The sequence below is a fragment of the Alligator sinensis genome, unplaced genomic scaffold, assembly GCF_000455745.1.
Source record: "Alligator sinensis unplaced genomic scaffold, ASM45574v1 scaffold58_2, whole genome shotgun sequence".
Taxonomy (NCBI): Eukaryota; Metazoa; Chordata; order Crocodylia; family Alligatoridae; genus Alligator; species Alligator sinensis.
In genome coordinates this window covers 1,340,342-1,366,152 of record NW_005842405.1, presented here as the reverse complement: position 1 = coordinate 1,366,152, position 25,811 = coordinate 1,340,342, and positions in this window count along the sequence as shown.

Genomic DNA, 25,811 nt, shown 5'->3' with positions numbered 1-25,811 from the left:
TCAGTTTAAATGTGCTGATGATTAACCCCCTTGAAGATATATATCTTATACTGAATGGAAAAATGAGCAAATGATTAACACTTGTCAAAAAAAGTAGAAGGTGCTGACACAATAAGCTAAGATTTATATGAAAAGGATCCTTTTTCTCTTCTTCTCCAGGGTATTAGAGTACTTCCTCCATTCCCCTAGACTGCATTTGTTAACTCTGAAATTGCTCTGAAGACTAGAAAGATTTTGAAAGCACTGACAACTTTGTAAAGAAAAAAGTAAATCGACATTTTATCTCCTACCCACCTGCTTTCAGGAGGTGGATGTGCAGACTGGATAGCTTTTATGCATTGTAAAAACTTGCATAATTTAAAACTTTGGGCTCCACATTTCAAATTGACTTAACCCTTTCCCCTCCCCAGGCATATGCACATGCACAAACACTGTCTTTACAGCCTTCTCCAAATAACTATCTTCTCTAATTTATTCATGCTTGTCTTTTACAGTGGCTAAAAAAGCATTTTAATTAATGTTTCAGTTAGAAACCTCACTCAGTTTGTGCTTAAGAATTGTGCTTATGCATGGCTCATTGTGAAATTCAAGAGTATTCTTTGAAAGCTCAAGCTTTTGGGCATATCTGAGCTGTAGGAGTCAGAAAGCACACTTCAACCTTTGTAAGAGAGGGAAAAATTGGCAGCATGTAATTGTCCTACCCAGTCTTATCTTATGATTTGAAGCTACATGTGTTAATGTTTGCATTAACCAGTTCTGATAAGCAGAGATGTTAAAGAGACAGAACTGATTCTCTCTCCAGGATAGAATCTGACTTTCTAAAATTGCTTTATCAGACTGAAATCCTGTCTTATTAATTAATTACCAATTTGTTTTAAAAAATAAATATTTGAGCATAAAATTGTTCTGTAGCAATTACATTATGTTTTGCACATGCCACATCTGGCTGACAAGAAGGAAGCATCATGTTCTACACCGTAGGTGATGGCTACTTTAGAAACCTAAATAATTATTATAAAGCCTACTTTTTATGTTACTATTTACGGCTGAAGGAATATGCCAGTTAAGTGGATGGGAAAATTGCCTCATTTAAGGCAACAGGAATCCACAAGATGTAGTTTAGATTTTAAACAAAATTAGAGCTAAAATGTAGATTCCTCAATAAAAAAAAAAAACATTGCTTTTTACCAGCAAAATTATTTTCTGTCAAAAATATAGATTTATAAGAAGTGAAGCAAATGGTCATTAATACTTATTAGACTGGAAAACAAATGGTGGCTCCTAGGCTGGAAGTTTCTGGAAAGCCTCCCAATAGAATTAGCAAGGATAAGAAACCTGGCTGGCTTTCATATGAAGCATGATATCACTTCATGTATGGGATTTGAATTCCTCTCCCTACTTTGAAAAAAGTTTTCAAGTTATTAAAATGTTCCATTTCAATATTTTAAAAAATTCTGGTTTTCTGTTTCAAATGACTTTTCATTTAAAAATCTAGGTTAGCTGACAGGAAAAATATTTAAAAAGATTGCAACCAAATCAAATACTCCAATGTGATCAAAATATTCCAATGACCTGGACAGAATGGTTTTTAGATTTAGTTTGTGAGCATTGTTAAGATTTTTGTTACAACTTGGAGCCTACACTGATAAACAAGATCAGGAAGTCTGCATGGGAACAAGGTATAGTGGTGAGCCTAGATGGCAAAGTGGAGAAGGCCAAAGCACCAAAAGCAGGAAACGCAACAGAGTGAAGCAGAGGATTAGGTAAATGGTGTTGACTGTTGCAGGGTGTGGAGAGGGAAAAGAGATCAAGGGAATGGGGAGCAGGACCATGCTGGGCGAGCAGCATTTCTGGAGCAGCTGCTCTTTGAAGCTGGGAGGAGGTGGCGGTGCAGCAGGGGTGCGGCTTGCTGAGAATGGAGAAAAAAAGCAGCGGTCACAGAGAGAAGGAGCCGTGGAGCAGAGACTGGGGCGGAGGGGACTCAGGAGCCAGCTCCCGTGAAAAGAGAGGGACTCAACCAGGAGGAGAACCTGGGAGTCTCTGAAGAAGGAAGGCAGTCGACTCATCTCGATGAGGCAAGGGAAGTGGCAGAAGCCATGGAAAAAAACACAAATGAACCAATAAACAAAAGAGAACAACAGCAGATTCCCAACGGGACAAGTTCAGGTCATGTTCATTTTTGTTTTTTCTGTTTTGTTTCCCCGGTTTCATTTGGGGATCCTGATCAAGACAGTTGGTGTTCTGGGAGCCAAAAAGAGAAAGGGAGAAAAGAAACAAGAGACTGAAGGACGTTTCTTTGTAGTTTAATGAATGAAAGACAAAAACAGTTAAAATCATTGAAGTTACCTATGTTCATGCATGTTGTTTTACGTTAAATAAACCCAACAAAGTGTCCTGGAAAATTGAAATAATAAAAACCATTTAAAAAGAGTATTTTGGTTTACAATAAAGTGAACTGATCGACCACATAAAGAAAGAAGTGGATTTTTTACAGCAGTAAAGTGTCTAGGGGTTTGTCCGGAGGAGCAGGAAGCAAGACACCAATCGACAAGAAAAAGGTTCTATCCATATTGCTGGGGTCATTCTGCATTCATAACACCTCCTGATGGATAACTGAATAAGATCAAAACGTGGCGGGGAAGAGTCAGTTTTAAAATGTGGAACTACTCCAGTCAGGCTTCCCAAGAGGTAAGAGGAAACAAAGGGAGCACCCACCGACACACAGAGGTCAGAAGAGAAAGTCTCATGTTGGAGAAGTGGCTGGGTCCAGGGAATTGCAAATGCTGACCAGCACCTGCAAGTAGTCTATGGGTTGAAAACACATGGTAAATCTGAGGCCTGATGGAATCATGAGAGTCTGATTCTTACATACTGGGTGCATCTACACATGCAATTAATGTGACACAATAAACTCTGGAGTCATTTAAGCCGGAGGAAACTGCTCCCAGGTGCAAAGTCTACATGCGCACTCAGGGTGTGGATACCTTTAAGAGTGTTATGTATAAGTTGTTACATTGGCCCAGGGATTGCAGGAGGGAACAGGAGAACTGTAGGCAAGGTACTGCTCTCTGGATAAACAAGCTTTATCATTCTGTAAGCTTAATTCCTTGGTCTTTTGAAAACAACACATGGTTCCAGGAGTGGGATGTGAAGACAAAAGGAGCATCTCAGAATTCCAGAGGAGTTAAAGCTGTCCAGCAATGCAACAGAAAACTGGAAGAAATTTAAAACGTGGAAGTACTCCAGTCGGGCTTCCAGCTTTGCCATATATATGATGGCCAGTGGAGCTACAGAGTAGGAAGATTCACTCAAGGTAGCAATTTTTATAAAATATAGCAGGCCCGAAAGCTCTGTCACTTTATAATAGCCTAGAACTATCAGAAGCAGAACAGAAAAACTGTGGCACAGTAATAAAAAAAGTTGGAGGAATATTGTATACCCAAACAAAATAAAACCTTTGAACAGTATAATTTCCACATGAGACAGCAAAAACAATGTGAAACAATAGAGGAGTTTGTTAAGACCTCAGGCTCCTGAGCCAGACATGCAACTTTGGAGACCTAAAAAAGTCTATGATCAAAGACCAAGCAGTATTGGGTATAAGAAGTACAAGCCTCAGGAAAAGACTGCTAGAGAATCCCGAGCTTAATTTGGAAAAGGCAGTTAGAATGTGCCAAGTGGCCAAGATAAAAAATGCCAGGCTGCAGAAACTGGAGGAAAAAACAGAACAAACTGAGCTAGACAATAGGGTGTGTGAAGCTTTGGTAGCCGATGTGATTTGAAGGAGATTTTTCCCAATTCAGTGGCCAAATCTCCAAATCTGACTCAAATCAGAAGACCCATTAAAAGGACTGAATCAAATTGGAAGCCTCCAAATCAATTCAAAGAGATTTGGAGATTCAGAAGGCTTGCAGCAAAAAGAAACTGAGAAGAGAGAGGGGGACAGGGTGATCTTCCATATATAGAAAAGGCTGAGAGGGGGACAAAGATTGCTCTGATATCAACATCTGTAGCTTGCCAGTGACTGTGATCTTTCTCCGAGTCCCCTTCCAATCACAGTGCTCTGGGGGAGGGATGTACAAACAACATATAAACCTATGTTTGAAGTGATCTTTGCCTTTTGTGAGCTCTCTCTCTCTTGGAGCAGCAGCGTCTAAAAGGCTCCGTTTTGCTATCTAGTCTCTTGCTAGCTAGTCTCTCTTCTTGTAAGTTGTATCCAATCCTTTCCTACTTACCCTTACCTACAGTTCCTATTGTTATCCCTATACATTCCTTTCAACTTATTCTTCCCCCAAAATCCTCTTATTTGTTCTTTTTAGTCTGTCTTGATTCTTTCCCCCCACAAAAAGAAAACTGTGTTTTCCCTGACAGTGTGTCATCACTGTGCAGGAAAGCACAACATATATTACACACACACACACATTTTGCAGCACACTAAAAATTATGAAGTGTGCTTGAAAGGCAGGTGCCAAGTCTTCTGGCAGGGAAGGGAAAGGGGGCAGAGGGAAAGCTGCAAGTTCCCTGCACCCCAAACATAGATGCACTCTCTTTCCAAGCCACGATGAGTCTTCTGCTGCTAGTGGGAGCAAGGAGGTGGGAGCAGTGCCTGCAACTGCACCACGACCACTAACACCACTAAACAGCAACAGCATGACATTCTCCACCCCAATTTCAGTTCCCCTGTGAGCCTTCTAGTGCCAGAGAAGAGCTGTATCTGGAAGCAGAGGAGTTGCGGGCCATAGTGAAGGCAATTCTGGGGAAGGAGGCGGAATCTGAGTTTGTGTTCCACACCCTTCAATGTCCCCCTAGAGGCAGGTCTCCTTCTCTGGAAGGAACTTTGGAGGAGGTTGTGGGGGCAGGTGACTCAGCTCCTGTTGTGCCTCTGCCTGGTGAGGAGAGGGATAAGGCAGGATCCCTACTTTCAACCCAGAAGCAGGTAGGTAATGTAGTGTGGGATCATTTTGAGTTGGCAGATGATCCCACGTATCCTACCTGCCAGCATTGCTGAAGGCAGATCAGCTGGGGCAAGGACGTGAAACACTTCACCACCATGGCAATGCTACTGCATCTCAGGAGGCAGCACCCCTTTGCCCTTGTTCCTCCTCAGCCTGGCACCAGTGGGAGTGTGCCCAAAAAGAAGTCCACCTCTCACTCCAAAGCCCTGTCCCCAAGAAGCAGAGGCAGGCCACCCTGGACCATTGGGGGAAAGGCAGAGACAAAGGGGAAGGCATGTTCCAAAGGCAAGCAAGGTCACCCAGAGCACTAGGGAGATGCTTGCTCTGGATGGCCAGCCTCTCTCCCTAGTTGAGCAGCCAGGGCTCAGGCAGCTCATGGCACTCATGGCCCCATTGTACCATTGTCCCACATGGCAAGGGACATCATGGTGGCCATGAACCGCATAGTGCAGGGGTGGCTCATTGAGCAAGCCAAGCTCACCCATGGGTTCATGTTAACCGACCTGCAGCCAGGTGTGGCAGGATTTGGTGTGTGGCACACAAGTTCCACCTCATAGTCAGGGATGCCTTGGAGGGGGAAAGGGCTCCCAGTGATGGCACCATCACTACCAGCCAGCTCATTTTGAAATTCAGGAAGGTGGTGGACTACTTCCACTGGAGCATCAAGGGAGGCAAGATGCTGTGGGACAAATAGGCAAAGCTGAGCATCACACAGCACAAAATCATGCAGGATGTGGAGACTTGGTGGAACTCCACATACCTGATGCTGGAAAGGACTGGTCGAGCAACAGAAGGCCATCCATGAGATGGCCTTGCTCAGGGACATTGGGATCAGTGCCACCCTTAACAAAACTGAGTGGGATACCATCTCTCAGATCTTGGTGGTCCTCAAGCTGTTCCTTGAGGACCACCAAGAGCCTCAGTGCTGGCAATGCCCTCTTTAGCCAGGTGATCCCCGTAGTGAAGGAGCTTGAGAATGAAATGGAGAAGTTCCAGGGGATCGATTTTCCTGGCTGGGGCAAGTCGTTTTCACCAGAGGCGCAGGCACTGGTGAAGCAGCTGAAGGAGGGCATCAAAAAATGGATGGATCCATTGCGGTCCAGTATGGTCCACGTGCTGCTGGACATATGCAACCCAAGGGTGAAGGGGAGCATCTACATCAACAATACCCTTGATCACTGGACAGAGGCGCTGGTGAAGAGAGTCAGGGAGGCAGAAGGGCAGAAGTGGGGGGACGTGGAAGAGGGGGATACATTTTCCCGTACCAGCACTCCAACCATGAGCCAATCTCCTCCACCACAGCTGCTGCCAATGTGGGCCAAGGACATGGCTTCAATATTGGGGTCCAGAGGCACCAGACCCCACCGTCAGGCAGGTAGCACAGAGGCCTCAGTGGCTACCTATCTCCTTGAAACATGGCCCTTCAGAGGACATGAAGTGTGGCCCTTGGCCTATTGGGCAACCTGCAGCCAGGTGTGGCAGAATCTGGCCATGGTTGCCTGGGAACACCTGCCCTGTCCACCGACCAATATTCCAAGTGAGAGGGTTTTCAGCATTGCTGGTGATGTAGTGACACCCCACTGCACTTCCTTGGATCCTGGTTTGGTGGAGCAGCTGGTTGTCATGACCCAAAAGGCATGATTGTGTGTGTGCTTCGGCACCAGAATTATCCCCGCCAAGTTGCAGAGCATTGCACGGGAGTGTTTCCTGTTGCAGAGGAAAACCCCGGTGCAGGGACGAGTTTCCCGCCTTTTCTGCAGCTTCTTTTGCAGGGTGCATTGCTCATGTTGCAAGAGGAATGCACGGTGCAAAAGAGTTCCCGCCACCGGTATGCAAATTCGTTCCCCGTGATTGGCTAGTGCTAAATTATTCACACGTGGCAGCTAATGATTGGCCTGTTAGCCGTATAAGAGGCTTGAGCAGTTTCCACCCAAGCCGAAGAGGACTCCACATTCATCTTGTGGGGACTCTGGGTACACGGCAGGGTAATAGAAACCCTGTGTGAGATCCAGAGGAGCGTGGCGGCCTGATCCACCGCCCACCTCTTCCCGTCTTCGAGCGCAACTTTTATAAGACGTATCTACGATTTCTATTTTGGTGGCTCGTTCACCCAGAGCATCCGGAGCTCTGCACCGTGGAGCCTAGCAACCTCCACGAGACCGTCTGTGTTGTCTGTCTGTAACCGCAACTTAAGCAAGTTTTCCAGCCTACACCACTGCCATCTCGGTGTAAGTAAACAATCTTTAAAACTACCGATACGCGTTTGTGCCTAATTCCAGCTCAACGGCCTTCCCTCTCCAACCCGGTGTGCCCGGGCTGCTGGCCACAGCCCGCGTGCAGCACGGAAAAGGGCTCGGGTCGCTCCTGGCCCGCACACTGGTGTCCCTGAAGATGAACCTCCCACTGCTGGGGTTCCCCCCAAAGCTCCAAATCCAGATGGAGTGAGTGCCACCCTCCTCACTCTGCACCTATTTGCTTTTTTTATTGCTTTCAGAACCTCTAGGGGCACTTTCACAGAAACCCCTGCATCACTCTGCCTGAAACCTGGCAGCCCTCATACCCATACAAGGGGCTACCATCCCTGCTGTTTTCATCCCACTCTGCTTTAACACACACAAATTATATGAGTATTCCTTTCAACAGTTTGAGGTGCACTTTCACAGAAAGCCCTGCACCACTCTGCCTGCAACCTGGCAGGCCTCATGCCCTCATGAGGGGCTACCATCCCTGCTGTTTTCATCCCACTCTACATTAACACACACAAGTGATATTTCACAGAAAGGTGCAAAAAATTTTGAAGGTCTTGATGGAACTAGGGTTTATATTGATGATATATTAGTTTGGGAAAATACTATGGAAGAACATGATTTGAGGCTAAGAAAGGTGCTAGAAAGAGCTCACAGAGCAGACTTGAAAGTGAACAAAGAAAAATAGAAATTCAGGGTCAAAGAAATAACATATCTGAGAGAAAAGCTCTCTGAGAAAAGGGTGCATATTGATCCTGCAAAGGTTAAAGCCTTTAAAACATGCCACCCCCTACAGATAAGGAAGGAGTGCCAAAATTGCTAGGAATAATCAATTTTGTAGGTAAATATTTACCTAACTTAGCAGAGTAGACCAAACACCTTAGGTCACTCCTACAACAGAATGCTCAGTGGATAAGGAAATATGAACATGAAGCTGAATTTAAAAACTTGAAGGAAAAAATAATGAAAGCCCCAGTACTAAGATACTATTATCCTAAAGAACCATTCAATTGTTAACAGATGATTCTAAAGAAGGCATTGGAGAAGCTTTGCTTCAACAACATGGGGACAGCTGGCGACCAGTGGCCTATGTATCTAGGGCACAGAGTGTCTATATATGAACAAATTAAGAAAAAAAGTTTAGCTCTGGTATACGGCTGTAAGAAATTTCATATATTCATCTATGGGAAGCCTGTGAGAGATAAAACTGATCATAAACCTTTGGTAACTATAACAAAGAGAGGGTTATTAGACTTGGCAGCCAGATTACATAGATTTTTTTCTTTCAACTGCCAATGTATGATCTAGACGTACAGTACACACCAGGAAAACATCTACTTATTGCAGATACATTGTCCAGAGCAATGGAAAATGACAGAATTCTGGATTCAGACACAGTATTTGTTAATCTAATTAAAAGAGTGATTCCTGTCACAGATCAAACGTGGGCACTGACTGCAAAAGCTACTGCTCAGGACACCACATTGAAAAAAGTGATAACAGCTATTTGTGCTGGTTGGCCTGGAAAACATAGACCTAGCCCCACTCTCAGTTCAAGGAAGAGCTGTCAGTACTGGATGGCATTTTGTTCACAGGCCCATGACTTGTTGTTCCAGCAGTGCTAAAGAAAAACATGTTAAACAGAATACATGAAGGGCATCCAGGCACTGAAAAATGCAAAAGGAGAGCAAAGGGTACTTTATATTGACCCACCATAAATAATGACTTAAAAGATTCTGTAAAGGCTTGTACAAACATGCCTAAAGTACAGATCAGCACAAAGAAACAGGCCCATGATGGTCACGGAGGAGCCCATAGTTCAACTTATCCATGCACGCAGGAAAAAATTATGTATTAGTGAAGGATTATTATTCTCACGAGCCTGAAATCGCACTGCTCGAGAGCACAACAGCAAACCATGTTATAACTCACATCAAACTGACTTTTGCTAGACATGGGATTCCACAAATTGTAAGAACGGACAATGGACTTCAATTCAACTGTCTTGAGTTTAAAGAATTTTCAAACAAAATGGATTCCGTCACAACAATCCAAGTCCTAAATACCCACAATCCAATGGTCTGGTGGAAAATGGAGTGCACATAATGAAGAAACTGTTGAAAAAAGCTACAGATTCACACACTGATGCTTACCTGTCACACTTAAATTATAGAGCAACACCCATGAAACATGGATTGTCCCCGGCAGAAGTGCTGTTTAACAGGAGAGTCAAAACCAGGCTGCCAAATGTTGTGGATGATGCTCATCAGAATGAAAGGCAAGACGTGAAAACAGTTTTAAAAATTGACAAATTCAAACAAAAATGGTACAATGACAGGGGTTCCCTGGAGATACCACAACTGCACAACAAAGATGTGGTGTTTATTTCAGATGGATGAAAGTGGAAATAAAAAGCACTAGTTTCTCATCAAGTAGCTTCCATATCCTATAAAATAGTCATACCAGAAGGGCAGATGTTAAGAAGGAACAGACAACACTTGCAGCTTGTAAAAGGGAGAAAAGAAGCAGCATTGTGAGATCCACCAAAGGAAACAGAGCTGACATCAAAGCAACAAGAAATGATCAAGGAGATTGAAAATGACACAGAAGTAGAGACATCTGAATAAGGAAACCAAACAAGAACTGAACCAATGAGGACTGAGAGTGAAGAGAAACTGAAAAGATCACTTACAGTATGTGTAGATAAAACGGGGGCCCTAAATTGAAGTGGTGGGTTTTTAAAAACTCCGCTTCAATCTAGGGCCAATTAAACCCCCATGTCATGCACACACCTGATTTACCTGCCTCTCTGGTGGCAGGGAGGGGAGGGCGAGTTTCTGGTGGGCGGAATGGTCCCTGGGCTGGGGGCGGGGGGCTGGTGCTTCCCTCTACGGCAGTGGCTGCCCCCTCCCCCAGGTGACACCCACCCATAAGCACCCGGCTTGGGCATCCGTGGAGGGAAGCACCAGGCACCCACACATATCAGGCAGGCAAGCAGGCTCCAGGGTGAGAAAAAAAAAAGATCAGGTTCACCGCTTTTCTTGGGCAGAACCTGCCTTCCCAGTCTGCTGCCCAGCTGCCTGCAGGGCTTCCTGCAGACCTACATGGAGCCTGGTGCTTTGCTCCATGGCTATAGGGGCAGTGAACAAAAACTCCTCCTTGGAGTTTTAGTTTGCTGAGTTTGCTGCACCCCAAGTCATTCTGCTGCTGAATTTCCTACAGCAGCTGGAATTAATGTGCAATATGCCACCAAGGCATGCAAACACCAACACCATTAAAGCAATGCAAAAACATTTAATCTGCTTTAAAGTGTTGTGCACACACACCCCTCATTTTGTCTACACATGGCCTTAGAGCTAAAAATTCAACACAAAGACTAATAGAGACCTGTTAAAATGTGCTTTAACTATGGGTTGAACTAAACTTCCAATGTTAATATTACGTGGGGATATGTTACATGTAAAGGAAGATTCATAGATGTTAGGGGCTGGAAGGAACCTCACGATGTGTGGATATCTTTAAGAGTGTTATGTATAAGTTGTTACTTTTGCTAGGGGATTGCAGGAGGGAACAGCAGAACTGTAGGCAAGGTACTGCTTTCTGAATAATTAAGCTTTATCATTTTATAAGCTTAACTCCTTGGTCTTTTGAGAACAACACACCAGGGACAGCAGCAATTTGAGCCATGGCAGAGCTCTGGGTGGCATTCAGTGGCATCAGGACTGCCTGGGGCATTAGGGTGCTGAGAGTGCAGGGCCTTGTGGCTAGGCAGCAGGCAGCCCCCACACTTTAATACCCTCATGCCCCAGCCACCGCCTGTCACCATCTATGCAAGCATTTCAATGCAGTTACTTTGCCCTAAGATAGTACTGTCCCAGACAGGGATGCTACTATCTTGCAGCAGAGTTAATTAGTTTACTGCACCTTAATACTGGCACATATGTAGATGACGATTGCTTTACAGTAGAGCTAATTAGTTTCCACAGTAAAGCACACATGTACATGCAACCACTTCCTCTTGATTCTAAGCTCAAGTTGGCCCATACCACATAAAACAATTTAGGAAAAAAACTTTAAAATGTGCAGACTGATAAGTGATAGTTGGGCTGAGAGTCTGAGTCAACGAACAGGAAAGTGAAAGGGTTGAGAGTTTTAGGTAGGCCTACCATATAAGACTGTTCAAATGTAGGGTGAAGGATAAAGGGCCAAGAGCTTCAGCAAGGGCTATTGCTAGGAAGGGCTATATTCTGAGCCCTTTCTGAGCATGTTCAGGAACTAAAAGGAGACTGTGGAGCATGTGCAGGAACCAAAAGGAGACTGTGGAGAGAGGGAGGGAGGAAGGGAGAGAGGTAGGGAATGCCCTTCTGATATTCAGAGCAAGGCACCTAAGTCACAGAAGTAGAAGACATTAAAGGCTTACCCCTTTCAGTAGTTCCTATTGGCAATCTCAGGTGGGTTCTCATTCAGAATACTTACTTTCATTGTTGTCATTCTTGAATCGCTATCTCTTCCCACATATTGTATAGGGGGCCCTTTCTTTTATGTTGTGATTCCATTAGACAACGAAAACTTGTCATAAGTTAGCCACACATTTTTGCTTTGCAGCAAAACATCATTCCCTTTTATAAATCTACCTGCTGGTGTCATTCTGTGGTAGAATCCATGCCTGCCACATGGGAGACCAGGGTTCGATTTCACAGAGTTGCATATAACTACAACCATTGAGGCACCAAATGTCTGGACTTGGTTTGGCCTTTGGATTCTGTCTCAATGATCTAAAGGGAAGATGGAAGGTCTAGGCAGCCTTTCCTCCTCCATACTCCTGCCTAGGCATGCACACTGAAGGTCTTGGTGACCTTTTATGCATAGACCATGATCCAGAAGGATTGATGGTTGCCTACTGGTTCCTAGGTCATTATAGAAGTAAAAAACACAGTTTTGGGAATTGAAGTAATCAGGTTATGCCAGAATACATAAATTCTGGCCATCTCATTGTGAGATACACTTGGTTATATTTAATAACTATTTATTGATTTACTTAGAGGAGCACTGCTTTAGGCATCCAATAATTTAAAACAATATACTCAGGCCTAGAGCTTAGTGCATCTATTAAACACCTAAGTGGTACTTTGGCATCTAAATGTGATCCTGTTCCACCAAGCCCAAAAAACCTGAAAAGCTGTTAAAGCATCTGCTTTTATACCATGCTGTTCTCTTACCTTTAGGAAGTAACAAGGAGAAGGAGGACTCACCCCCTTTTGCATTGTTTTTTCAGGAACTGAAGCAGTACAGAATATGATTATACTTAAATGTCTAAGTGCTACTTAGATATTTTATGGTGGAACAGGAAATGCCTGATGTTTTGGAAAACATAAATTAGAGCTGAATGAATCATAGATTTGTTTTTGGTTTAATTGCGAAACTGAAAAAAAAAATCTTCCAAGGGGAGAACTGGTTGGGCTTGAACCAAAAAAAAATGTTCAGTTTGATAATTAGTTTTACTGTACAAGCAATGGAGTTATTGCCATCAGCTTTGTCTGAAGTATCAGTGTAGTGCATTTCCACACTTGAGTGTGGGTTTTGCTGAGTTAGCACCCACTAAATCATTCGTTCCATCTCTTAAGGGGGCTGAATTCCCTATTTTACTATTTTTTTAACAGTCTAGACAAGTTCTTTTGAAACATTATTCTTCATTCAGAGTTTTCTGTCAGGGGGCTATTCCTGGCATTTCTGTACCTACTGGCAATTTATTTGTATTCAATATAAGAAAATATTCACACTGTATGTAAAGTAACACTGATTTGAAAAAAAATGCATGTTTGTTAATTAAATAAGTTATGTGGAGTCATTGTAGCATTTCCCTTTTTTATGAACCACCTCTGTGAATGTACTGTGAAATCATAATGCTTAATTACCCTGACTATATAATTTCAATATAATACTTCTGTACATTTAGAATAGTTTAATGCAGTATGTAATTTAACTTTTTCTAACAGGGGCATTTTTTTGTGTTGAGAGAGGGTTTAGAGGGATATAAAACAGCAATAAAAAGAGCTAAAGTCATCTGCTCTGAATTAAAATGACATTAAATAATCCAATTAAAAACTATAGAAAAATACTCTGTCCTATAAGTCAGATAGTAAAGAATTCTCACCAGGCAAATCTTGGTCCTATGATTAGCCTGTAAAAAAATTGACTAGTGTCTTTGAAGCCAGATTGATTGATTACTCAGACCACCCTTTAAAATACTCATCATTAAGAGAGTTTGTTTTCTCTTAAATGCTATTTCTCATAGAGTTTCCTCTTGTAACCATAATTCATAAGAGCCTTTCCCATTTACTCATGCAGCCATGGGGAAAAAAAGTCCCATGAAGAGCAATAAAACAAAGTTTAAAAATTGATATTCCTTGTGGGAAAAATCCAACCAACCCTCCTACCCCCAAATTCTAACACTTCATTAGTTACTGCAAGTTAATGAAAAATCAATAAAGTCACAGGGTTGAATCTACAATTTATTATATGTTAAGTTTCCTATAGCTACAGCTTCAACTGTTTGTTACTCTAGTTAGATGATTACAAAGCATGTAAAAGATGTGGATGAAGCTGGTCTGTTACATAATTGCCATAACCCAAGAACACTTACCAGGTCTGTAGCTTGATACAGACCTGGTACCATGATACCTCATCTGAGAAACCATTATATAAGCGTATATTGTATAGCACAGATGGATAATGCAGATGTGGACTGATACATCCAAATCCATGATACAGTTCTTGTGATTCTAAAGAATTAAACTCTGATTTTTTAAGGGAGGAATGGAGGTGTTGAGCTTTTACAGTTTACAAAAGGTTCTATTTTTACCACATAACTCTAGCATAAATGACTTCCTTGTACTACAGCATCATTTGGTCTTCCCACAGCCACAACTCCTTCTGAGGAAATGGTTCTACAAAATAGACTATAATTATGGGGGAAGATATCCAATACTTCAGTCCACCAATCTACTCTAGCATCAGTCCCAAACCATGAAGTACTTTCCACTGTACATGGCACGTGTTACTAAGACATAGAGCCTCTTTCTATATTGACAGAGGAGAGACTCATGTGTGGAAGGTCCAGGGATCTAAGGCTGCAAACAGATGTTGCCTTTGTGCCACCATAAAAAAATGTTATGGGAGCACAAAGTGAAATCAAACAGATGTCCATGCCCTGTGTTGTGCCACAAATGCCCAAATTTATGGCTGTGACCAAAGGTATAAATTTGTGTCGCTATTTTGCGGGAGATGTCTGTTTGCTTTAAGGTGGGACTGCGGGCAGCCTGGAGCTTTCTGCACTCTCCAGCCACGCCAGTCAGGTTTCCCCACTTGCAGAAGTGCACCTGGTGACCAATTTATAGGGTACACCTCTACAAATAGGGAAACCTGGGGGTTTTCTATTTGCAGAGGCATGCCCCAAGGGGTGTCCCATGGGATCAGGCCCTTGAAGCTGTGGGAGCAGCAGAGACCTGATCCTCTGAGATAATGGGCAATGTCTGTTTTCCCCAATGAAACAGATATGGGCAATGTCTGTTTTCCCCAATGCCAGAATATTTCCTGACAGAGCTGATCTGCTTTATTTGGCAACATATTTTTCTATCTGTAGAGAGCCAACGCAAGCTAAGAAGAAAAACTAATGGGTAAAATGGAAAACCTACCTCAATTAAACATGGTGATAGATTCTTTTAAAGTGTAGAAGGTTTTTTTTTAATTAAAATTCAAACCATATTGATTCTGACAGGCAGTTGAAAAGGATATTAGTATGCTATGCCAGTGTTTTTTACCTTGACACTATTATGTTGTGAAATGCAAGATGAAGGTATTATAATGGAAGTTAATAGGGAAAGCGATCATTTTTATATGGTTTTGTGAAAGCTCCATTGCCATCCCTTTTCAGTTTTCATTCAGTCACTGGCTGGGTTCCTTGGACAATTTGAGACATTGAGAATATATATGTAACCCTAGCCAAGATGCTACCCATGGGCACATCTGGATTCAGGGTCCTGGGGTGTCAAATAGCCTCGGTCAACCTCCAGCCCCTAAGGCTGGAGCCATCTTTCTGCGGAGTGCTCCCTTGTGGTTTCCCCACACACTGGAGGACATACAGTCTTACTATTTACACAGTTTATTATTAACAAAACAGTCAAGATATGAATGAGGTTAATATCAAAATAGGACATCAATAATCTAATTGTCAAAGCCATGGTATCAATGAACTAAGAATGCTTTACACCAACTGAATAAAGAACATCCTCAGTACAACTCCCCAGCTTAACCTTGAGACTCAAGTGAAGAATACACAGGGTTAACAAAACATCAGCTCTCCTTTACCTTAACAACATAGTAACATTGCTGGTGCAGCACCACTTGCTTCAGAAAGAAGGTGCTGTTCTGCTCTCTGCTAGAGCCTGCATGGGGAAGAGAAGCTTTCCTCTGCTCCAGCTGTCTGTTGTATCTGCAAAAGAAACACACATTGTCCCCACCCCACCCCACCCCCCCAAAAAGCACCTTTCCCCAGTTCTCAGATGCATCCCCTTATGCTGGTACCTGAAACAACCCTTGGTTTATCACCCATACAGCCCCAGGCTGTTTTCTCAGCTAACTCTCCCCAGACTGTCATCCTGCTCTTCTAGGTAAGTCTCCCTTATGACCCTTTTCCTGTCCACAGGTCCCTCTGCCTCACAGAGAGAAAAGGATACCAAGTCTGTCTTCTCCCCATCACTAATTGCAGCTTTTATTTATAGTCACAGCCACCGCTGGCTGCAGCACAGTTCTTGCCTGACCTTCTGTGGTCTAGGGCCCCCTCTCTCCTCTCTGAGCCTGGCTGTGTCCTGGGGCTGAGTTCCCTCCCCTTGCCTGCCTCCGGAGCCAATCAAAAACATGCATATGCTTTTGCGAAACAACTGTGGCTGCAAACTTTCCCACTCTGCCTTTACAGGGATCTTTAGTCCTGTTGCAAGTCTAGCAGCAGCTGTTACATATTTTTTTTAATCTATTTTTAATCCACTAATTAATTTTGCATTTACAGATATGACCTGTCAATGAAGGTGATCATTATCTTTTAGGACTGTAAGGGACTTTCTCTACAGGCACTGCAGCTATGAAATGTTAATGCCTATACAGAAAATCATTTTGTGACTTTGGTGTTGAAAAAAGCATTAAGTGCAATAATATAGATATAAACATAAACCCATCTCAAAGGTAGGATTCTGTATTATGCCTCTGAGGGATACAGAACAGACTTCCAGAAGTGTTGGACTCAAAATATACATTTACATCCTTTGGATAATGAATTGCATCAAAACCAGAACAACCCCTGGCATAATTTAGGCAGCTTTGGCCCTCTAAGCTATAGGAACCACATTTCAAGCTGCCCAGAACCTCCACAACCTCCAGCCTTGTCCTGGCCTGGCACTCTCATGTCCAGATCTGCCCCTGGTGTTGTCCCCAACAGACAGTGTGAGTTCGTGCCCGGTGCGCTATTGCCAATGAACACACAGGGGTGGAGGATCCAACTGAATCTTTATTGTTTCCAGTCTGCGCAGAGAGGGGTGCTTGGCAATCGTTTGCAAAGCGAGCACCACCGGTTTCTACCTTTGGGTACCTTTTATACATATGTTTGCAAGTGTATCGCTCAGTGATTGGTTACAAGCCACTGACATAAGACGTTCTCTACTGAGCATGTCTCTATACCTATGTTTTAGCCATGTAATTCATTTACATACATATATGTTTCATTAACATACTTTTGCCCTGCCCAGGGGTGTGGTTTTTAGCATTATAATGAGACCTTTTTCTGAACTTCTTGCTATCTTACAAGTGTCAGGGAGACATTATCCTGCTGGTGTTAGGGAGGCATTCCAGGAATCCTGGAAGCATCTCTTAACACACACATACCACACCCCTCCCAGCATCTGCAAGTTGCCTTAAGTATTTAGTTAGATATAGTTTGCAAAAGCTAGATATACCATAAAAAAGATTACATAAAAATATTACATCACTGGCGTGTTCCTGAGCTAAAACTGTGAAGAGTTATCAGGAGAAAACTGCAGTTTAAAGCAATCAGTTTTCCTTCTGGCAGAAATAGTGCATTTAAAACATTACTCTGCGACCTTAACATAATGCAAAGATACTAAAAATGTATGAGTCTTGCTGGTTGCCATTTTTTTGTAGAAACCCATTCCTTTCTGCCAAATTCCTATATTTCAGTTAGCATGGTCTTGCATTAACTCAGGATATATTTTCCACTGACTTATGCTGATGGCTCATTCTAAGCCAAAACTTACCTACAAATTCGTTTCCCTTGTCAAGCAGATATGGTTTCTCAATAAACACAGGACAAAATTTGAGATGTTTCATGTTTTTTTCAGGAAAAGGAAATATCTGGTCAAAAAAATCCCATCAAGTAGAATTGCAGCATTGGGCAGTTAGGCCCAAAAGTGTGTGTGTGAAATGAAATGTTAAATATTTTTCTGCTATAAGTAACATAAATGAACATTTTGAAAGTTCTCTTAAAACATGTGATTCAATACACCCAGAGCCTGCCAAACACTGTTTGAAATGAACAAAAACATAATCTGTTTTAAGGAGTTCAGACAAGGCCACCACTATATATAACCTCAAAGCACTAAGTAGTAAAGATAAGTGTATTGCTCTTATTCCACATAACCAGAAATTACTAAACTGCTTCCTGTTTAGCAGAGTCCTTTTGACAGATCCTCCTCCAAACATCTGTCATGTCATAAAAACATTGTAGTATTTTGCCTTAATAGCCCAATATTTTATTGTATCGCTGTAAGCTGAGACATTTGCTTCATTGCTGTATTATAGTAGATTCTTCTTTAAATGAGGGTTTTTCTTTTCAGCCCAGCTAGAAAGCCAGGCCCTTGTCAGTTTCAAATGTCCTCTCATTACATTGAAATTAGTTTCTTCCCCTCCATCACTCAGTGTTTGTTCCCAATTATCTACCATTTATCTGATGCCACCTACTTGCCAGGCCCCTCTCTAAATCTCTGTCTGGGCAGTCTTGGTGGACTAGCTTTTGACTTGTGTGGAAACCAAGGAGCAGTGGAATACAAATCTTGGGTCAGAAGGAGGGAGTGTATTTTAAGTTTCAGATGTTTTTAGACAAATAGCAGATTTGCTGAAAATTGCAGTTTGGGAAAGACTGAAATCCTTTAGAAATTCAGGTTGAAATAATGGAATATATTCCCACCCCTGCTTTTTTGAAAAAAAGAAACCATTTAAACTTTTCAATATGGCACTTCTGTTTCAAGATTGACCTTAATTTAAAAAAAAAGGTAAGAAAGAGCTAAAACAAAACCCAAAAGAAGCCATCAGGGGTTTGACTTCTTTGACCACAGGATGTTGTTCCAAGAAGATGGAGTGCTAGTTACCTAGTGAGACGGGCTTTAAACTAGGTTCACCAAGGGATGAAGACCAAAGCTTGAGGTACCTGGGGAAGAGGGTGACCTGGAAGAAGCACTAGCAGGAAGGGGCAATCGGGGAGGCTTTTTCATTTAATTCCTGAAAAAGTAGGGCAATCCACTAGTTACCCCAGATGTCTGCATATGAATGCACAGAGCCTGGGAAACAGTCAGGAAGAATTGGAAGTCACAGAGCTATGATATGATTGGAATTACAGAATCTTGGCGGGATAGCTCTCATGACTGGAGCACTGTCATGGATAAGCATAAACTGTTCAGGAAGGACAGACAGAGGAGAAAAGGTGTAAGAGTTGCTTTTTAAGTAAAAGACCTGTATGATTGCTCAGAGGTACAGTAGGAAACTGGAAATAGACCTGTTGAAAGTCTCTGGGTTAGGGTCAGAGGAGAGAGCAACAATGGGAATGTCATGGTGGGTATCTGCTATAGGCCACCAGATCAAGAGAATGAGGTAGCTTTCAAACAGAGAGTGCAAGTTTCCATATCATAGGCCCTGGTTCTCATAGGGGACTTCAGTCACCCTGACATCTGCTGGGAGGGCAATACAGTAGTACACAGGCAATCCAGGAAGATTTTGGAGAGTGTTGGGGACAACATTCTGGTCCAAATGTCAGAAAGGCCAACTTGGGGCTGTGTTCTTGACCTGATTCTCACAAGCAGGGAAGAATTGGTGGGGAATTTAGAAGTGGATGGCAAGTTTGGCAGCAGCAACCATGAGATGACTGAGTTCAGTTCCTGAGGAACGGAAGGAAAGAGAGAAACAGAGTAAGGACCCTGAACTTCAGAAAAGCAGACGTTGACTCCCTTAGAGAACCAATGGGCAAGAGGATCTCCTGGGAGGTCACTCTGAGGGGGAAGGGAGTCCAGAAGAGCTGATTATACTTTAAAGAAATGTTACTGAGGGAACAGGAATGAGCCATCCCAATGAGTAGAAAGACTAGCAAGTATGGTAGAAGACCAGCTGGACTTAGCAAGAAACTCTTCAGTGAGCTAAAACACAAAGAGGAAGCTTACGAGAAGTGGAAACTTGGACAAACAGCTAGGAAGGAGTATAAGAGTATTGTTCAGGCATGCAGGGATGAAATCGGGAAGGCCAAAATGCAATTGGAGTTGCAGATAGCAAGGCACTTGAAGGGTAATAAGGGTTTCTACTAGGCCTGTGTGAAGCGGCTAGTATTCACTTTGGATTCGGATTCGGACGATTCAGGGGACAGTGATTCGATTCAGTGATTCGAATCACTGCTCCAAATCTGTTTTGGAGATTTAGTTGCTGTCAAATCAGCTGAATCTCCAAATTGGACAGGCCCCATCCCCTGCCCACTCTCCCAGCCCCAGCTCCTGGCTCTTTAAAGGGAAAAAAAAAAAGTCCCCACTCACCAGCTGCTGCCCTGGTCTGAACGCACAGGCTGCTTCCAGATAGGGAGCCAATCCCCACTGCCCCACACTGCCCCACACTCCCTGGGGAGCTCTGCCATGAGCCTCCAGAAGCCCCAATGGCCACTGCAGCAGCCAGTGAGCGTGGAGCTTTTTTTTTCCAAAAGAACTGGGAGCTGGGGCCCGGTGGGGTAGCCATGAAGGGACAGGCACTGGGAGAGCAGGCAGGGGCTGGGGGCTCATGGCAGAGCCCCCCATGCAGCGCGGGGCAGTGGGGGGCAGTGCGGATCACTCCCTCTCCCCCACCTGACAGCAGCCAGTGAATGGGGTTGGGTTTTTTTTAAGAGCTGGGAGCTGGGGTCAGGTGAGGCAGCCATGCATGGGGAGGCTGGGACAGCGGGCGAGGGTCAGGGGCACTCAGGGGCTGGGGGAGTAGGCAGAGGATGGGGCATGGTGGGGGTCCCCCCATGGTCGTCCCCCGCTCCTCCAGTCACTCCTCCCCCTACCCCCTACTTACCAGCATGGAGTCCAGGTCCATCTCCCTGTGGCAGTGAGCAGGGACTGCCAGAATATCCGAAGGTCTCCGAATCTTTTCCGAATCAATTCAGAGAGCTTTGAATCAGTTCAGACCTTTTTATTGGTCTCCTGATTCGATTTATATTTGGAGATTCAGCCCCTGAATTGGGCCAAATCTTCTCCGAATTGAATCAGCACCCAGAGCTTCACATAGCCCTAGTTTCTAAAAGTGTGTGAGCAACAAGAGGAAGATCAGGGAAAGTGTGGCTCCCTTACTGAATGTGGCAAGAAACTTGGTGACAGACAATGTTTAAAAGTCTGAGGTACTCAATGCTTTTTTTTTTTTATCTCAGCCTTCACAGGCAAGGTCATCTACCAAACCACACAGCAGCTTGGGGAGGAGGTAAACAGCCAACAGTAGCAAAAGAAAAGAACAAGGATCAATGGTCTCAAGTCAAGTCACAGCAAGGAAAGTTTAGATTACATATTAGGAAGGACTTTCTCACTAGAAGGGTAATAATAAGGCACTGGAGCAGGCTACCCATAAAGGTTGTACCATCTCCATCCTTAGCAGTTTTTAAGACTGGGGTAAATAAAGCCTTGGCTGGGATGATATAGTTGGGAATGGTGCTGCTTTGAGCAGAGGGTTGGACTAGATGACCTCCCGAGGTCCCTTCCAACCCTAATTTTCTAGGATTCTAAGATTTCATTTTGAATAGAATAAGAAACTGAATACTTTTTTTCTTTTTTCACAATAAAACTGAACTTTCCATTTCGAGGCAACCTGAAACTTTTTTTAGTTCAGCCCCCTAAACTAACTGCACCCCCTCCTTCTTCATACCCTGCATGCATTTTGCCACAGTCTAAGGGACATTTTGTGGGCATGTCTGTGACCCCATGACCATCTTTAGGGGCCCACAGCACTGGTGGGAGCATATCATCCTGTGCACAAGGGAAGACAAAAAGTGGCTGAAGAACTTCTCCATATGCCAGGCCATCATAGATCTCAGCTTCCAACTGTCCCACAACATTAAGCAGGAGGACACTGGTATAAGGCTACCCCTGACTACAGAGAAATGCATCACCATCACCACATAGAAGCTCACCACCCACAACAGCCTCCACTTCATGACCAATCAGTTCAGAATGGGCAAGTCCACAGCTGGAGTGGAGGTTAAGGTGGTATGCTGTGTCATCCAAGCTGTGACAGGAAACTGCATCAGCTGTATTGATAACCCAAATACGGTCATCCGTGGCTTCCACCAGCCATCAGGCCATGACCTTTAACCTCAACCTGGCCAGAATGGCCACTCAGCTCAGCTTTGCATCCTACATCTGATCACCAAAGCAGGCCTGAAGCCTTCAGCTGGACTTCACCTAACAATGACCCTCCACTTCCCTCATATAAACCCCTGAAATGGAACAGGAAGTGTCTAGATAACAGGGGTCTACCTGATCCACAAATTCCCCTGCCAGCTTGCTCCTAGATTTCACTTCCTAACTGTTCTTCTGGCTTCCTGGTTCAGCTTGTTTTATAACCTCATTCTCTGTCTACTCCTCCAATGCTCAGTGTGTTGTTGGAATCCACTGTCTGATTTAACCTCTCAACCCCCTGACCTGGTTTCTCCTTCAGGTTCTTCTCTCCCCTCTTGACCCTCATCAGTGCCTCCATCCCCAGGTGGCCCCAGACCCAGTTGCCCATATCCTGGTGTGACACCAGTTCAGCTTCCCCAACTGCATGGGGACATCAGTGGCACACACATCCCCATCCTCTGCCTGCCCCAAGCTCAAGAGTTTCTTATACCTTACAGCAGGGTGTTGTCAACCACTGTGGCTGCTTCACCCATATGTTCACCAGTTACGGAGACACTGCCCACAATGCCAGGGTCTTCCACAACTTCACCCTTCCCCAGTTGTTGGAGAATGGACAATATGCCATTGAGGCCCAAGCATGGAGGTACACAGAGCCAATTTCCCATTGCTCATCACTTGGGACTCAACCTAGCACCTTCTTCCCTGGCTCATGAAGCCCTACATGGAGCACCTGGACTATGCAGGAGCACTTTTACCACTGCCTCAGCAGATATGTGCAGCCATTGAGCCTTCAGCCATCTTGACATATGCAGGAGATGTGTCTGAGCATACACCTCAACATGGCTGACGAGCATTTGCTATGCTTCATCCTCTCCTCAAGTATCATCCACAACACCTGCAAGATCACTAGGGGAGTCTTCTGCGAGGCCTGGAAGGAGATGACACAGCAGGCAGAGGATGTTTCACACACAGCAGGCACAGCACGCAGGGACAAGCCAAGATGCCCTCATTAGGGCATCAGTGCTCAGGGATCACCAAGTGGGGAGTCATAATAATTGAAGTCATGGAAGATGAAATCCTGGCATGCTCATTATAATTAAATAATATGGTTAGTTCACTTATATAATTCCCTTAGCTTTTCATTAATAACTTTATATTAAAAGTTTCATTTTCACAAAACCAAAGTATCACAGACAAAGGATGGCTTTGTGGTCATATGATTGTAAAACAAAAAAAATTAATTCTATCCCTGGATTTGCTGTAGATGACCATCATAACCTTCGTTAAATCAGATAAACTCCCACTCCTGATCTGTAAATTAGGAAGAATGCTTCCCTACTTCAGTTTTAAAGGTTAATGCATCAATTTTTCTGACTTCTTGGGAAAGGGTGCTCATAAGCACCCTTGAATTACATAAAAATAAATAAGAGTACAGTTTGCTACACTGATATGACAACTTAAAAGCAGCATTCACATTATTCTATTACACCAATATACAGTACGTTCGTATTAAGCAGCAATCTAAAACAGTGCCATAGCAACTAAATATGGTGCCTGGGACAAAGCCCACAGTGGCAGCCCGCCCTTGCCCTGTGCACAGATCCAGGGGCCACATGCCCCCCCCCATGCTTGCCCGGGAGTATATGCAGTGGCAGGAGTCTCACTTCCTCTGTCCCTGTGCCTGCACCCCCAAATGAGCTGCTTGCAGCTCCATCCCACGACCCACCCCACTGGGGCAGCACCTGTTGGTGCTCCTTCACTTCAGTGCCCAGGGCAGACCCCAAACTCCCCCTCCCTCCCTTGCTTCAGCACTGATCTAAAATTAAATTTAATCAGGGTGTCATGCATGTCTGAGATATATAATAAAATATCAATGAAAACATTTTTATCCTATATGAAAGAAAACCTTTTTTTAGTAAAATGAACTGACTTTCCAGCAGAAGTATACATTTAAGTACTCTAGGCTTCCACTGGGGAGTCAGTGCTGAGAGTGTGCTTCAGTCTAGTGCCAGAAAAAAAAAACAGACATGAAAGGTGTCTGTTTCACTGTCAATCAGTGGCCATTCACACAAATGGCATCAATCTTGTTTGGAGCTTCTGTTTTGTCCATCATCTTAATTTCTTTTCAATTCCACTTGATACTTGGAGTATCTTATACCCTGAAGCTGCTACATCCATTTAATTTTAAATTTTCAGATGAAATAGGGAAAGGGAGGCTATAAGAAATCATTTCCTTAACATTACCTCTCCCTGTCCTTTTAAATTCAAATCAACCTGAACATATTGTAATCTGATACAGTTTCCTTTTCATATTGTGCACAGTTTTAAGTATTTATAGATTTTGACATTCTGCACTTCAGGCATTAATTTTATAGTTTAATTCCTATGAAAATATGGAAAATTATCATGTTGTGGTGGTATTGTGGTTTTGTTGTTTCCCCATCCCCACCCCACTTTTTGTTCACTCAAATTTCTTAAGTGTATTTCAGGATTTTGGCAAACTTTTACAATCTGGAATCTTACATGAGCCACTGCCTTGTGAATTCTATGAAGGCTAAGTTTAAATCTGCTTTGGGACTCAGGGGAGGAAAGATCAAAAGGAAAATTGCCCACTGGTTTGACTTCTAGTTAGCTTTTCAGAGCTTTTTATTCCAAGGTTAAATCTACTGTGTAACTTCAAATTAATCATATATGCTTGTAAAAATCTACTTTTGAGCCAAAATATTCTGTTCTTTTAATTATGATTTATTTGTCACAATAATTCACATCTACATTTCCACTCCTTGACTATATCCATCTGTCTAATCCTGCATCTTGGCATGTCTCTCTGATATCCCTTTGTCAATGTTGAACTATAAAGACTATTTTAATGTTCATTTCCATCACTGTGCTCTCCCTACAATTTCCAAAAAAATCAGAACTTAGTAAATATCAAGTAGAATGTTTGGTGAATTTGAAAAACCTTCTAAATGTATCAGAGATAATGAGTTGTAAAATGAATGAGGAAATGTTAAGAAACATTGTATTATGAACTGGAATATGTGAGTTCTCAAAGTTGCATGGTTTTCATGGAAGCTCAATAGAAATGTATTTTCTCATTAGTAATTAGTATAATGCAAAGATGGTTGGGGAAAACAAACTATTTCACTGCATTATATACTGTACATCTCAGAGATGGTTTAATTGTTTATTCAATATCTGTCATTTTCAGGTAGGCACCAAAACTTGAACAGAAACTTATCTAAATGATATAAAAATCTTTTGCATTGAAATTTATCAATAATTGAATGGTTCAGCAAAAACACAATACAGGCTCAGACAGCAAAAGATTTCTTTGAGGGATAATATTAATAAGCAGTAATCATAATCAAGGGAGGGAAATGCAAAATAACATAACCCCTCCAGCCTGTTTGAAACCATTCCTGTGAGCTTTGATATACAGTCCTGCCTTTCTCTTAGAACTTAATTTTAATTGCCCTTATTGTGTGCAATTGTGCTAGGGACAAAGAAGCTAAGAAGCTATTTTCTTCTTCTGCTGAAGATTTTGATGTGTCTGGCTGCAGACATCACTTTTTTCCAGGACAAACCATTTTATCCCAGAACCAAGTGCAATGTCCATGTCTCTTGTCCTGGAATAAATCTTTACAAAGTTTCCCAGATAAATATTAACAAAGTACATATCTACAGTTATCCCAGGATGAATCATTGAATCAATGACAGAAAAACAGCACTTCATTCTGCCATGCACTAAACTCTGATTAGAAGAGTGGTATGTGTGCATGCCAATTGTGGAATATTTTTGTTTTGAGATGAAGACAGAGAACCTATCCAGGGACAAATGCAATGTCTGTTCCCAGCACAAAATCGCTCAACTTTCCTAAGCCTGGTGTAACTCATATATAGAGCACTGAAGTGCTGTCTGTATG